The sequence below is a fragment of the Macaca nemestrina genome, chromosome 6 (genome assembly GCF_043159975.1).
Source record: "Macaca nemestrina isolate mMacNem1 chromosome 6, mMacNem.hap1, whole genome shotgun sequence".
NCBI classification, from domain to species: domain Eukaryota; kingdom Metazoa; phylum Chordata; class Mammalia; order Primates; family Cercopithecidae; genus Macaca; species Macaca nemestrina.
Window position 1 is genome coordinate 73,658,704 of NC_092130.1, and position 16,990 is coordinate 73,675,693.

Here is a 16,990-nt window from a genome sequence, read left to right on the forward strand (position 1 = left end):
GTGAAACCTAACTACATCAGTCAAATATCACGTCTGTGATTTCTAGAGGGTGATCTTTGTAAATTACATAACAGTATCTCAGTTCCTTCATGAGTGAAATCAGGGTTAATCCTTGTACCTACATCAGAGTTTTTGTGAATGTTGAATCAGTTAGTATTTCTTGACTGGCTCGTAGTAAATATTAAAAAGTATTTAATAAATTCAGTGGTGAAATAGCTGATTTAATTATGATCTACAACTTCCTAACAATTTCTCTGCTATAGCATATTACAAATGGCATGGGTCTAAGACAGATGTATTTGAATACTGGAAAATAAAGATTCTGACCATATAAACATATAATTTTTTGACTACCTGGCATAATTGTTTTTCGCATTGGGGAAAGGGATTCCTATAGTACAAGTCTCAAAGGGAAGAAGAATCTTGCCTTCCATTTCCTTCTGTTTGATGGCTAAGATGCAGATAGATTAGCCAGGTTCACTAATTAGGCACATGACTTTGATTCTGGAGAAAGTGACTAACACCACTAGGAGAGGGAAGAATGTTCCTGGAAGCAATGGTGGTATTAAGGTTGGGCATGCACTATAGCAGTGTCTGAAACACACTAATCCTCCAGAATGTATTAGTTATGTTTTTGGCATCCAGTTTCCCATGACTCCTGTTCATTTTCTGAGCTTGGTTCTCCAGTCTTCCCAATTGATCTGTGATTTGCCCAAGATTCTGCCAATAAATTCCTTTGATGGTTCAGTTAGCCAGCCTTGATTCTATTACTGCAACCAAGAACTTGTGTTGCTCACAAGCCTTGACTTGGAGAAACATGTGGAGAGGAAAAGAATATGAGATGAAATATAGAGAAAGTCTGGTTTTAGTTGTTTTTTTTTTTTTTTTTTTTTTTGCCAGAGGTATGCCTATATGCATTGTTGGAATTAGGTCTTGAAATTTCAAAATTGCTTCTTTGGTCATCAGAGTCATGTTTATAATTTTATTCAATTCTTTTTTTTTACAGTTATCAATGACCAATATAACTCTTGCAAATATGTATATATTAAATTCATTTTTTCTTATATCGTTACAAAAATAGAATATTAACAAGAACATTTTTTCTAATAATCATTTGATTTTATTATTACTGTACTTTGAATCATTGGCATATCAGGTCATAGGTTCTTGGACCAGATTGCCTGGATTTAAAATCTTGGTGTACTATTTACTACTTCATTAATTTCACTAAGCCTCTATTTGCTTAATGAAAAAACTGGAATTCTGTCTGCAAATTCTTCATAGGATTGTTGGAAAGCTTAAGTGAGTTATTATATGAAAAGAGCTTAGAAAGAGGTCTGACTCAGTAAAAATTTTAGAAGAGGCTGTTATTATTATTTGCTAGCCAATTTGTACCACTATATAACATTGTCTTAAGTTCATTTTTATAAGTAATTTCACATACTTAGCTTGTCTTATAATCCACAAACCAGATCTCTGGTTAATTTGCTATCTATTTAACATGATCTTTTTTGACCTTCATACATCTTTTTCAATAAATCTTATGCTGTACCTGCAATAGTTAATATCTAGATAGTATATTCACGTAAGTCAGGGTTAAAATTGGCCACAAATATATTCCTCCCATATTTTTATATACTTAAATCTGAGCCCTTTTCCAGTATGCTTAAAATATTCCTGAAGCAGTTAATGTCTAGGAATTAAGTACAGAAATGATTTATACAATTAAATGGGATAATTCAGTTTTATTTTGGAAGTACTACACATAGCATTTTAAATTCAATAAAACTTTGAGATTGGCTTTTAAGAAATTTCAATGTGTTCCATTTTATAATACTGAATGGCAGGTTAACATTGTAATGTGATATAGTTAATGTACAGACTATTTTGACTGAGGCTCTATTATATGAAACAAGATGGAAAACTCCATATGGAATAAACTAAGTACTTTATCCAGTTGCAAGAAAGTGTATAGAAAAACTTCAAGGTCAGAATTTACACTATTTTTCACTTCTAGCTGTCAAATAGCATTTTAAAAACACACTCAATACATTTTATCCTCCAGGAAACACAAATCCTGAAGAAGAAAATGTATCCAATTCACAATTCTGTCCCAGCTTCAAGGGTAAAGTAATACAGAAGTATTCTGGAAACCTTAGGAGATGCAACAAAGTGAAACAAGAGTAGGCTGTTCAGAATTAAGAACAAGATATTTTCATAAGTGTATCTTGTAACAAAAAACCCAAAGAGTATATTCCTCATGTATTGAGTCATTGTCATATGAATATGACTTGTTCCATTTTGTTTCCCTGGTGATACTGAAGGGTTGAACTATATAACACAAACCAAATTAAGTTTAGTTATTTAGTTGCTAATGTCGGCTGAGTGTCAGCAGGGCAAAAGGTTATGAACAACAGTGCAAAGAAACTAAAACACAGTTGCTGTCTCTGACTTATTTTAATATTTTCACATTTAATAAGATAAAATATAAAAAATTAAAATAGACAATATTTTAATATATTCACATTTTAAAATTGTACAAAGAGACTGAAACATGGTTCCTGTCTCTGAAATATTTTAATGTTTTCACATTTTCTTTCAATGACTTTTGGAAATTTAAGGTACAAGAAGCAACTCAAGAGCCAGACTGAGTTGATGTAGAAGTGTCCTAAATCATATGGGTGTTGTTAGAAGCATTTTCTAAACAATGGTACTGATATTTAAACATTGAATATTACCATGCATATGATAATTCTGGTGCTTATTATGAAACTAGCTTCTATTCAGATTACAATGTCAGTGTGGTGGCAGATGTAATCACTCAGATCAGAGTTCAAATCCCAGCTTTATTTTTTAGCTAAGTGAATTTGGTCATAGTATTTAAATTTTATAATCTAAGAATGACTACTGAAATAATGTTGTACTGTCATCAAACAACGGTATAAAAAACATCCATAGTATCATCCATAAATGAGGCACACAGACATTTGTAACTGCTATTACTATCATAATTATTTATAAAGATTTCTGAAAAACCTACTAGTGTTTTATTAATACATATATCTGGTAGTAGTTTGTCCTGTTAAAAATAGATGAAATATATTTTTTTATTATAAAACTCTAAATTTTAAAAATTATTTCAAGAAATAAAATTTCCTTAGCGTAGGGAAGGAATTTTCAGTAAAGTTTTATTTAATAGTTAGATAGTAAAAGCATGTCTATTGATACTAGGGAAAAATTAAAATCTCCAATAAAACCCTTAGTATTTAACATTTTCTGAGGTTTCTAGCAAATACATCAAGTCAACAAAGATAGATGAGTTAGAAATATGAGAAATGAAAAAAGGACAAATAATGTTTTCAGGCAATATTATTTCTGAACATGATATTTAGAAGCCCAAGAGATTTAACTGGCGAGAGTTCCAACTTTAGTACTATCAGTCCTCACAGAGCTTGCTGGATTTAAAGACTGGAATGAATGACAACTCAATCCATGATCAATTCTGTTTGATACAGGGTAATGAGCAGATGAAACTCACTAGTTCCTCACTGAAGAAATATATTCCCCAAATAATAATAAGATGAAATAAATATAGCTTCATTATAACACCACAAATTACAAACTTCCTAGGAATAACCCTTTACAAAGGGATGCAAAATATATTTAAAAAATACAAATGTATTAATGGGCTAAAAATAATCTATCAAAATAGGGAGATATACCTTATCCATATAAGGGAGGATACAATATACTCAAGAAGACAATAATTAGTTTGTTAATCAAATTAAGCTCCAATAAAAATTCTAACAAGTTTTTGGTAGAACTTGACCAGATAATCTTAAATCCATATGGAAAAGACTCAATAGCCAAGATCGTCCTAAAAAAGAACCAGGCAGTAGGAATTATCCTATCATAGGTTAAGATATTATAAAGATATCATTCTTTAAAATCATACAGTATCAGCACAAGAACAAATACTATACCAATAGAGCAGATACATATTCATATACAAAATCATGTTATATAAGTTTATAATATAGTTTCTCAGGTCTGTGGAGAAAGTGATTTATTCAATAGATGCATACTTGCATAATCATACTGCATTTGTATAATTTACTCCACATGATTAAAAGAAACTCCTATTTCACACCATTCATGAAATAATTTTCAAATGAATTATAAACCTAAACATTAAAAAGTATTAGAAACAATTGTAATTAATATGTTTAGGAATTTGAGAGTAAAGGAAGGCTCTGCTTAAACAAGATATAAAATACAAAAACCTGTGTTAACATAAATCATAAAAGACATAACAACAAAAGGAAATAAATGATACATGGGTCGATACAAAATTTAAAATTTATCAAGAATAGTACATCAATGATACAAAAATACAGATGACTCACTGGAAGAAAATATACACAAAAAATAATATCACAATTAAATAAATTAATTACAAAGAAATGATTAGTACTTGAATAGAAAAGTAGTAGATGATATAACTGGGTAACTCATAGAAAAGGAAATAGAAATGGCCAATAAGTATATACTAGGATGTTCAATCTCACTAATAATTAAGAACATACAAACTATAACAAGTGAGATGTTAATTTTTTACATATTAGAATAGCAGAAATTGAAGCTTGATGATAGCAAGATCTGGCAAAGAAATGGTAAAAGAGTATTCATTGATGGTTATCATGTAAAATTCCACAGTCATATGTAAGGCAATTCATCATTATCTCTTCAAATCCAAAAGTACATACATTCTATGATACAGTGATTTTACTTCTTAGCATCTGTTTTACAAGAATACCCACCAGTTTCCACAAGAAGGATGGTCATTGCAGTATTATTTCCACAAGAATGAGATTCATAACAAAAAATGAAAACATCTTAAATGTATCAATATGGGTATGGCTAAATAATTATACTTTATCCAGTCTGTGGATTGCAATGCACAAATGAATAAGAATAATGAAAATCCTTGAATGTCAACATCAGCATAATAACTCTTATACAAAACAAGTCAAACAAACAAAAAACACAAAATAATGTTATATATTTTCTGTAGAGAAACTTGTGTGTGTGTGTGTGTGTGTGTGTGTGTGTTTGTGTGACTGAATGGAACATAGAGTAACCAGAAATTATTCATATTATTTCAATGAAAATAATCATTTATTAATTTTGTCAAAATAAATTTATTTTAAAAATATATTTTAATATATTTTAAATTATAAATTTAAAATATAAATTTTAAATTTTAAATTATAAAATATATTTATTTTAAAATATGTTTTAAAATTTACTGTATATATTTTAAAAATATATACAGTAATATATTGCCTCAAGGGAGTCATTTAAAAAATTAAATTAGCCACAGTAATTGTCATAGTTCTGGGTACATAATAGTGGTTGTCCATTCAATGGCAACTCCTTTCCCACATGTATAAATAAATACATAAAAGTTCCTAAATATCTATTTTTAGGACATTTACCATTTGATAGAAATTCAGACAATAGTGATTATCACGGAGAACATGAATTTAGGAAATATTTCTTTGTTATTAATTGATTTGGATTTGACTCTGTTCACCTAGGTCTAAAAATGTAATATAATTTGAAGAATTGTGATAATTTAAAACAATTGGTGGGAGAAAAAAAGAAAATCATTTTCAGTATTGGTTATAATTTTACAGTGTGTATATATATATGAATTCACTGTGTGTATATGTAAATTTAAATATATATAAATTATTTACAGTATATATAAAAGTATAGAGAACTGTGTATTATGAATGATCATCAATGAATTGGATGGACACTCAGTTCCTAAGTGTAGGTAACTACACATGACTAAGCAGTACAGTAGTAGGTTGCCATCTATCATTATTTGTTCATGGCAATCATTCTCAACCTGGATTGCATATAAAATTATTTGGTGAGTTTTTAACAAACAGTGATGCCAAGAGCCTTCCCCTCCACCTAGATAATCTGATTGATGCCCAGGAAATGGTAATTTGAAAAGATACTAGATTTGATTGTATGGCCAGTGTGAAGAATCATGGCTTTGTGGGAAACCTGTGCAGGATTTTAAACAGGGTATAGACTTGTTAACCTTAATCAGAGTACTTTCATTATGTGTAGACAAAGTCTTTCCTTAATCAGAGTACTTTCATTATGTGTAGACAAAGCCTCCACTTTTTTAGTTGATTATCTCTGAATCACCATTAATAATAATGTCATTTGATTCCAAAATGAATTATAACAGGATTTTTGAATGACAATATATTATATAAGAAATTATTTGAAATGTAAAAAATCAGATACAGCTCTAAAAGTTATCTGATTACTGAGCACAAACATAATTATAATGCATGCATATCACTAAATACGATGTGACAAATTTCTATCTCCTCACCTAGAAATATTATTATTTCATAATCACAAATTGAAAATTCCATCTTAAGATGCAAATATTTTTTATCAGTTGGCTTATAATTATTTTAATTGAATCAATTAAATGGCATTTGCACAAATGATTATGAGGTATTATGCATGCATTACAGCAAATGAACTTTAAGGTAATGTGTAAAATAACTATGGTAGAAATATTAAGTTGGAATATTTTAATGCCTTTTTAAGTATAGCAATATACTATAAGCACAAAATATTGAATACCATCACTATTATTCCTGATTAAAATGTAAAGTTAGCTGTAGCCAATAAAATAATACTTAAAGTTTAAAAGAAGATTTGTTCTTATTGTTTTGTTTTTAAAGGGTAGCAGCAATATAGGTGAGATTATAGAAACAAATTGCTGATTTGATTTTAAGAGAGATACTTAGGCTTGCTTTATGATGCTCAAAATAATTACCAGAATGAATATATCCTACATAAATACAATTTGAGTTTCCAATGGCAATATCTTTTAAAATCCCTGTGATTTTAATGATCAAATCACTCTTTTTACCACAGGTAAATCTGATATTTGAAACAACAAAATTGTAAAAATGCTTTTTATCTATGTAGAGGTTTTTATTCCATAACAAAACTCAGTGTGGGTTTTTGGGTAGACAGAATAATGAGCTACAAAGATATGAGCATCTTAATCTCACAACCTATGGATATGTTATCTTACATGGCCAAAGGGATTTTACTGATGTGATAAAGTAAAAGATCTTTAGATGGGAAGCTTATCCTGAAATTTCCAGGTAGGCCCAATGTAACCACAACGGTTCTTGAAAGAGGAAGTTCTTTCAAGGGCTCTTGAAAGGTAAAAATCAAAGTTAGAGAAAGGAGATAATGATGGAAGTAGAAGATGGAGTGTTACAGTTGGAAGACAGAGCAAGGGGCCACGATCCATGGAATGCAACTGGCCTCTAAAAGTGGGAATTTTATTTTCTTTCTGTAGAAACTCTATAAGGAATGCAGGACTGCCCACACTTTGATTTTAGCTCATAACGCTTATTTCAGACTTTTAACTTCCAGAACTGCAAGAGAGTTGTTGTTTTAAGCCACCAAGTTTCTGATAATTTGTTACAGCAGCAATAGGAAACTAAAACAGGTTTCAACATGCATTACATGATTTGTTTCTATTTATTATATTTTTGAGAAATGTAATTATTTCTCAAAATAAGAGGTCAGGCAATACCAACCCAATAGCAAAGCCTTAATATTGTCTCCTACATCCCTGTAAACGATACTGGTTTTGATCTTTGTGTTCAGGTCAGGAGTTCAGGACCAGCCTGGCCAACATGGTGAAACCCCAACTCTACTGAAAATACAAAACATAGCCGGGAGTGGTGGCTGGCTCCTGTAATTCCAGTTACTCGGGAAGCTGAAGCAGGAGAATGGGAGGTGGATGTTGCAGTGAACCGATACTGTACCACTGCACTCCAGCCTGGGTGACAGAACGAGACTCTGTCTCCAAAAAAATAAAAAAATAAAACAACAACAACAACAAACTATTTAGCTCTTTGAGTATCTACTATATACTCAAAGTGTATGTATCATATACTTTAGTTTTAATATAAATCCTTGAGAGACAATAAAATTATCTAGGGTCCTCAGAAGCCTGCAGACAACGAAGATCATATGCTTTTTTCCTAAGGAAGCTAAAAACTTAAAACAACAATTAATGTTCTGAATAGCAAGCAACAGAATCACAAGCCTGGAATCTCCATGTGATACATATGCTTTGAGTATATAATATTGTACATGTCATTAATGTGTGAACATTATATATTTACATATAATTAACATGCATTTAAACTGACTATTTAAATTCATCATCTGTTACATAGTTGTTATTCCAATTATGTAGATTATTTAGATCAGGAAGTTTAGGATCAGAGGTGTCAAGTAAATTACTCAAGGTGACATGGTTACTAACATTGCAAGCTTGAATTCAAACTCAAGTGCTCTAAATCCAGGTAGTCTATACCCCGGCACTGCTCTGCTTGGAGGCTCCAAAGTGCTGAAATGGGTCTGTGATAACAATGACTCCCTGGCCAGTTTAGACTCTGGACACTCAGCATGGACACAGAGCTTAATTTGCAGTGGTAGCCAGCTTCCCAGAAGACCTAAGATGATTTCTGTCTCTTGATATTCACACCCTCGTGTAGTCCTCTCCATCAATGTATCAGGGTTGGTCTGACTGACCAACAGCCTATGGCTGGAGTGATGGGAAGTAACTTCTTTCTTTTTTTTTTTTTTGAGATGGAGTCTCGCTCTGTCGCCCAGGCTGGAGTGCAATGGCACGATCTTGGCCCACTGCAACCTCCACCTACTGGGTTCAAGCAATTCTCCTGCCTCAGCCTCCCAAGTAGCTGGGATTACAGATGCCCGCAGCCACACCCAGCTAATTTTTTGTGTTTTTAGTAGACACGGGGTTTCACCATATTTGCCAGGCTAGTCTCGAACTCCTGACCTAAAGTGATCTGCCCACCTCGGCATCCCAAAGTGCTGGGATTACAGGCATGAGCCACTGCGCCTGGCCAATGGGAGATAACTTCTAAGTTTAGGTTATGAAGACTATGCTTCCATATTACTTGGTCTCTTTCTCACTTGTGATCACTCTTGGATCATTCACTTTGAGGAGAGCCAGATGTCATGTCACGTGGACACTCAGGCAGAATATGGAGAGTACACATGGTGAAATGGTGGTCTCCAACAATGTCTTGTAAGCAACTGAAACCCACCAACAACCATAAGAGTAAATAAGGGACTGAATTCGCAGCCCCAATCAAGTCTTGAGGCAACTATAGCCCTGGACAACAGCTCAACTGCAGCCTTATGAGAGAACCCTAGCCAGAACTACCTAGCACTGATGCCCTAAGATTCTAGACCTATAGAAACGATGAGATAAAAAAGTATAGTGTTTCAAGCTGCTACGTTTTGGGGGTAAACTGTTATGCAGTGATAGATAACTAATAGCTGCTCTTATTGCAGCCTCAGGTGCCTGGATGTTGAGGGGCAAATGGGACTGTTCACTGAAGGAGCTGGAGAATGGAAGAGAAGGTGTGTCAGGTTAAGAAGGAGGAGGAAGGATAGGTTTTTCTGCCCGTGGTAGCGCTTCCACATGCATCTCCTATTCTATTTGATCTACTTTATGTTTAAACTAATGAGGTAATATAATTTGTTCCCAAATCCACCTGACATGTTTGTGTTCATACTGTGCTTTTCCTCAGCCTTTCCCTCTTCCACATTTATGCATCATCATTCTTTAGCCTTCCTTCTACTTCCTGCTCAGGGATCCACTCATTCTGTGAATCAATGATTCATGTGTAATATTCTCCGTTTGAAGTAATGTTCTCATTTGTGCTACCAAAGCTCTCTCTATACATTTACTCTTCTCATCTTTATCTTTCTAAAATCACAACTGGGTGCAGGTTTCTCGATTATATATTAAGTTTTTGAGAGAAGCGTCTATGAATGACTCGTTTGTTTTCTGATTCCCAAGACTTGTAGGGTTGAGTTCAACTAAAAATAAACTCTGGAAAAACATATGTATATATTTACTTGTGCTAAAATTGAAGTAGTATCATTGTATTTCATTTTGTTCAATTTAATATAAAGAAGAAACCTGAGTTGGGATCAGAAGGAAATAATCTCACCGGAATGATCAAATGATAATTAGATAGCCTTGGGCTCATTTATCTTTCTCTTTCCTTTTATTTAAAAAAAACTGCTGGGCCATACACAGGATAATATACTCTCCTGAGCAGAACTGCAAATCTTAAGTAATATAAGTATAAAATCATCTTGTTAATTCATACATATTTTAGGGACTCAATGTAAATTATAAAACAAAAGATCCCTGTTGTAGTTTAGTTTCAGGAATGTAGATAACAAGAGGATGAGTTAACTCTTTTGGATTTGTCATGTTAGAATCTTGTCTGGAGTCTGCATCAAGACAGACAGGTTATTAGCATTTAATTCCTAGGCAAAACAAAATTTAGCACTTATTCATTTTCAAGTAGGTATTGCAGGATAAGAAAATGTCACATTTCACGTGGTATTCACATCCTAAATTGCTAGGGTTTGAGGATAATGGAGCTACTTATTCACAAAGTGGATCTTATAGAAAATGAAAGATAGTGCTTAAATTGGCCACTAAGTTCTGGCTCATGTCAATTAATGCCTGAGAAGACATTTTTTTTTTTCTTTTCTTTAAACAAAACGCCATGAATGCACAGCTGCAGAATAAGTGAAAAACAGTTTTGTAATATACTTTTCAATCAATTAGGCATTTAAAAAATGTACATAGCATTATTTCAGCAAATGGCCTGGACATATACTTTTAGTGTTTGGATTAATTCCAGTAGTCTCAGAAATTGAAAGAAAATTAACCATTTTGTGGGAATTTGTTTACACACCCTCTAGTAATTAAGGGAAATCTACCCTATTCTGAGAGTCTCTGGGCCAGTATGGGAAAACAAAAGGGCAATGTTCTCAGTATCTAAGCAAAAGTCCTTTTAGACACATTAAAATTCACATCTGGGGCAAAATAAATAGCAATAAATGATAATACCTTTTTTTAAGAAGTGCTCTACAAGGAGATACAGAGCAAGCTAGGCATCCTTAGAAATACTAATTGTTGATGAATATTCATCTCCTAGAGGAGCTTACATTATGTGGAAATTGAATTCAAACCATGCTTTTAAGTATCTAGTCTGCTTAGAAAGAAAAAGCAACAAGATGACATAAATTGTTAGATTGGCAGAATTATTATTTTTTGTTTATATTGTGCCTTAAACTACCTCAGCTTTGCCACTTTTGGTCTTTTAAATTAATGTTTTATATTCCTTTCTGAGAATGAAATGCATCTAAAATAAGGAGAACATTCTATGATGTCTGCATCGTAGCCAACTGCCAAATGTAATCTTTGTCTCTGTCCACAGGGCAGAGAGGAAGACCATGTTGTGGGGAAAGCAATATAGTAGCAGTGACAAATTCTAGTCCCAGCAAGGCTGTTCTAGATTGGGTTCTGCTTCTGGCTCTGGCATTTGGGACTTTCTGAGTCTCTGTCTTGCCTTGATATTCACTTATTCTCTCTGAATCTCTTTCCATTCTGTCAACAACAATATTAGAAATATTTATAATGGGGTACCATGTGCCAGGCACTCCGCTTATTATATCAAAAGATTTTGAATGGCATAGGCATAAAGGTGGCCGAATGGGTAAGTGAGACAGTTCACTAGAATCTAAAATGTAGCTGTAATTGCAATAACATAGCCACAGGAAAATTAAATGCTGCTCTGGGCATACAAAGCTTAACGCAGGGGCAGGTGAAAAAGTGGCACGGAGGAATTGCCACTTAAGCTGTGACCTGAGGGTTGAGATAATACGCGTAAAGCAAAGTACAGACATGGACCATTATTATTATTTGGCAAATGGCTCTATTTTAGAAGCCAAAAATGACAATTGAATCCACAAGTCTGCTCTTTGGCCCAAACTATTTGCATCAGCAGTTAGAGGTGGTTAAATCTGTTTGATTTTACAAGAGATAACTTCACTATTGAGTGAAAGAGCATTTTCCCATCTAGCCAGGTGCATAAAGATAGTTTAGATGCCACTTTTATGTTCTATACAATGGATAAATTTTGTTTAGTTTACTAAATAAAGTTTATTGAATTCCATGAGATAATTGAAATTATTTCTAACTGGGCAATTCTTGTTTAAAACTTTTTTTATTGGTATTAATAAAACTTCTTATTTTTTAAAATATTACTTTTTATTGTATCTTTTAACATAGGAAATCTAGTGTTGTTATTCTGGATTGGGGCAGACAGGCGTATGCATATTTTAACTTCAAGTAATGACTGCATTGAAAAGCTAACAACGCTTTCACTTTATTTCCCCTCCTCTCCTATACCTTGTCCACAGGTAGAAATAACAGAAGCTTTCTGAAATGAAAACAGAAATGTTACAACTTGCACCACAGTACTAGACTGAAATGAAGATATAACACAGCCATAATAATTTAAAATTATAGCAAATAAATAAAGAGAAAAAGAACTTCATTGTGAGGACCATAGACATGGGATAGCTCTGTCCTTTCAGGGAAAATGGAGTAGAGGGACAGAGTCACCCCAGGAGAAAAAAAAATGCTTAAATTAAGACTCCCTGAGAGATTGAATAAGAGTATGATTAGTTCAGCCTTGCTTTCATTCTCTACTTCCCCCTCCCACTATAGACTTCAGTTTTAATAATGATTAAAGAATAATGCCTGAATCCCATCTGAATGGCTTTTGAGATTTAACTCACTGAATCTATTCATAGCTCTGAGCTTGTAAGGGGGACTGAACAGATCTGCACAACTAATCGTGGAATATTACACTGATACTTCATCTCCCACATCAATACCAATTACGCCTGCACAGAGAGCATCACATATTATTTTAATAGGATAGGAATTTTTAATCCAGTCAGGTAGTTCTGGATGAATGTGTTTGTATGTCTGTCATTAAAATTTGGTGGCTCATGCTGCTCAAGACAGACACATTTTGAATGTTTAAAATTTCCACAGATGTTATTTATCCATCAGGATGGAAAATTTCCTTCTCTCTACTATATAGATTCTGCCTCATTAACATAAATAAAGAATAAAGCATAACAACAACAATCTTGCTTAATGTGTACACACAGAAATATTGTCATAGGCATCTGGCAATCAGTTGGAGATGGTGAAAACTGCTAAATGAATGAAAGTGGCAGAACTACCAGAAGTATGAGATCCCATAATGAAGAAAAAGGCTCACTGTTAAAACAGTTTGTTTCTTTGTTCTATTTTCTTTTTTTTTTTTCAAGGCATTGTATTCAGCTTGGACCTTCAGATAAAAGGTACCTTTACCAATTATTTGAGCTGTTAACATTATTTAAAAATTCCTTCCCTTAACTGAGAAGTGAAGATAAATTTCTCTCAAAGCTATTTGGTTAAAAAAATCATAAAGAAGAATGCTAACTTTTTACCAGCAGGATCTATATATCACAATATGTCACAGGCATGATTTGAGATCGTGATTGAAAAATAAATACAACTAATAGTGGTATATCCCTTGTTCCATTCAAGAAAATACCTTTACAGAAGTTTGAATATTACATTTGAAATTCTTTTTACTATTCATTAATATAAACTTTGTAAGTTTCTAAAATGTAGGGAATGATAGTAAGTTTTGGTTTTGACTTCAATAAGAGGTTATAAAAATCCAATGAAACATTTTCATTACCAATACATGCATTTTTCACTATCTTTCTTTAGACAATGTTTACCACTTTGCTGCTTCATGTTGACTCTTTTTATTTCTATAGTCTTAACTAGGCAGAAAGCTTTCTTGAGGGAAAGGACCATGCTTTATTTGTCATTCATAATGATGGATGCACAGGCAACATGTTATGTATTTTCTTTTTCTTCATGAGTAGATTAAAACTCTATGTTCTTTGCCTGAGGTTATAAATAATTAGATATTTGAATTGGCAAGAATTAAAAATTAAGATCAGGATACAAAATCTATTACAAAAGTTATGATTCTAAAAACATATGCCACACCAACAGAATATTTTAGCTATCCAAAAAACTAATTGCCCAACATTCCAGCACTGAAAAGTGGAATTTGAAATTAAAAACACATTGCAATTCACATTAGCATCTCCCAAAGTAAAATACTTAGGTATAAATCTAACAAAATATGTATAAGGTCTATATAAGGAAAACTATAAAACTCTAATAAAAGATATCAAATAATAAATAAATTGAGAGATAGTTCATGTTCATAGATAGGAAGACCCAATTTTGTCAAGATGTCAATTCTTCCCAACTTGATCTATAGAACCAAGTCAGTCTAGTCAAAATCTCGTCATGTTATTTCATAGATATTGACAAACTGATTCTGTCAAAAGATCTGGAAGAGCCAACTCATTGTTGACGGAGAAGAATGAAGTGGGGGAACTGACACTACCTGACTAAAAGATTTATTATAAAGCTACAGCAAAAATAATAGTGTGGTATTGGCAAAAAAACAGACAAATAGATCAGTGGAACAGAATATGGAAACCCAGAATTAGACCCATATAAATACAGTAAACTAATCTTTGACATAAAGCAAAGGCAATACAATAAAGCAAAAATAGTTTTATGTAGCAATGGGTGCTGGAATAAATGAACATTTGTACACACACACACACACACACACACACACACACACATAAATCTAGGTACAGACCTTCCAGCTTTCACAAAATTTAACTCAAAATAGATTATAGACTCAAATGTAAAATGCAAAACTATAAAACTCTCAATAGTAATCTCTGAGAAAATCCAGGTAACTTTGGATATGATAATGAGTTTTTAGATCCAATTCCACATGATCATAAAAAAAATTGATAAACTGGATTTTATTAAAAATAAAACCTTCTGCTATGTGAAAGACAAATTCACGAGGATGAGAAGAGAAACCACAGATGGGTAAAATATTTGCAAAAGACATATATAGTAAAGAACTAGAATCAAAAAAATATAAAGATACCTTAAAAGTCAACAATAAAAAAATGAACAGCCAGATTAAAAAATGGGCAAGAGACCTGAACAGACACCTCCCAAAGAAGATATACAGATGACAGGTCAACATATGACAATATGTTCTACGTCATATGTCACTAGGGAATTACAAATTCTGTTTAAACAACAAGGAGATACAACTATACACCTATCTAAATAGCCCAAATACAAACTGCTAACACCAGCAAATGCTTTCTTAGCTATGGAAAAACAGGGACTCTCATTCATTACTGATTAAAATGCAAATGCTACAGCCACTTTAGTAGACAGTCCAGCAAATTTTTAACAAAATGAACTTACTATACAATCCAGCAATTGCCTTCCTTGATATTTGTCCAAATGACTTGAATACTTATTTCTACACAAACTATAAATGAATGTTTATAATAGCTTTATTCATAATTGCCCAAACTCAGAGGCCACCAAGATATCCTTAAGTTGGTGAATGGAACAATAAATTATGGCACATCCAATGGAGTATTATTAAGTGCTAAAAGGAAAGGAGCTTTCAAACCACGAAAAGACATAGAGAAAATGTATATGCATATTACTATGTGAATGAAGAATATCTGAAAAGGTGAATACTGTATGATTCCAACTATATGACATTCTGGAATAGGCAAAGCTATGGATAAAATATTAAGATCATTAATTGCCAGGGGTGATGGGGAGGGAGGGTTGAATAAGCACAGCACAGAGGAATTTTAGGTCAGTGAAACTATGATATTATAACAATGAATACGTATTATTTAACATTTGTCAAAACCATAGAATATACAACACCAAGAGGGTACTCTATTGTAATCTATGAACTTTGGGTGATAATGTCATGTTGATATAGGTTCCCAGATTTTAACAAAGGTACTGCTGTGGTGTGAGATGCGGATAGTGGGGAAGCCTGTGCATGTGTGGGACAGGGGCCATATAAAACTCTGTACTTTTTGCTCAATTTTTCTGTGAACCTAAATCTTCTCTAAACATAAAGTATATTAATTTAAAAATCAAATTTTTAAGTGACAAAAATAAATTTGAACATCATTGATGTCCACTCACTAATTTTTACTTTTTCTGGTAGCTAAAACTTTAAGTTCCAGTTGGCAAAGAAAGTGCCTTTGGTAAGTATTTCATTTTGTTGTTGTATTGTGGAGGGTTAAGTCAGGGTGTTTTAAATTCTTTCTTTACTTTTTACAAGATATAAGGCAGACTTCTTTATTTACATGTACTCTTAAACAGCCACTACATCATTCAGGGTACTCTGCAAGCAACAGAAACCAGCTTTCGGTAGTGTAAGTAGTAAATGAATTTCTTAAAAGGATATTACAAAGCTCACAGAATTTTTGAGATTTCAAGAAAATGGGACAAGGAAGCTACTCAGTCAGAAGCAGGGCTTCATATCTCTCTGTGGACCTGATCCTGTGAAAACACCATGGCAACTGCCTCTGGTCACAGACACTGCAGCTTGTATTTCCAACCTCACCAACTTTGGGCAGGCAGTGCCTCCTTTTGAATCACAACAACTGATGCCTCTGAAAATTGAATGAGCCATAATTATTGTCACTTATACCGTTCTTGACAGAATTGATGCTGCTCAGCTTCTGCTTCATCTTTTCGTCACTAGTTTTCATTTGAGCTTCTGGAGAATTGAGCCTCCAAGAACTCTGGTTGGTTGAGGCTATGACTTATTTTGTCCCAAATGCAAGAAAGCTCAGGAAAGTGACACTCTCACGTGTTTCGTTTCTAGGTGAAAAGGTGTTTATACCCTGATCACTCAAAAAGAAAAACACAAATCTGCTACACAATGATATGTGTATACCATCAGCTACATAAATGATAATCACATGTATTTTTAACCAGGAAAATATGTTGGTATTTATCTGGTGCCCCATTTGTTGCCATGCTGGACTGTGGCTTATGATGATATTGATGTTA

The 16,990-nt window shown here is 33.0% G+C and overlaps 1 long non-coding RNA gene across 1 annotated transcript in view; it reads left to right on the forward strand.

Annotated features, from left to right (window-relative positions):
- Positions 1-12,619, forward strand: part of LOC139363585 (uncharacterized) — a 40,645-nt gene extending 28,026 nt beyond the window's left edge. The window contains exon 3 of the long non-coding RNA XR_011624245.1: positions 12,391-12,619. This is a non-coding gene — a long non-coding RNA (uncharacterized lncRNA). The remainder of the gene's footprint in view (positions 1-12,390) is intronic.
- Positions 12,620-16,990: the final 4,371 nt, after the last annotated feature.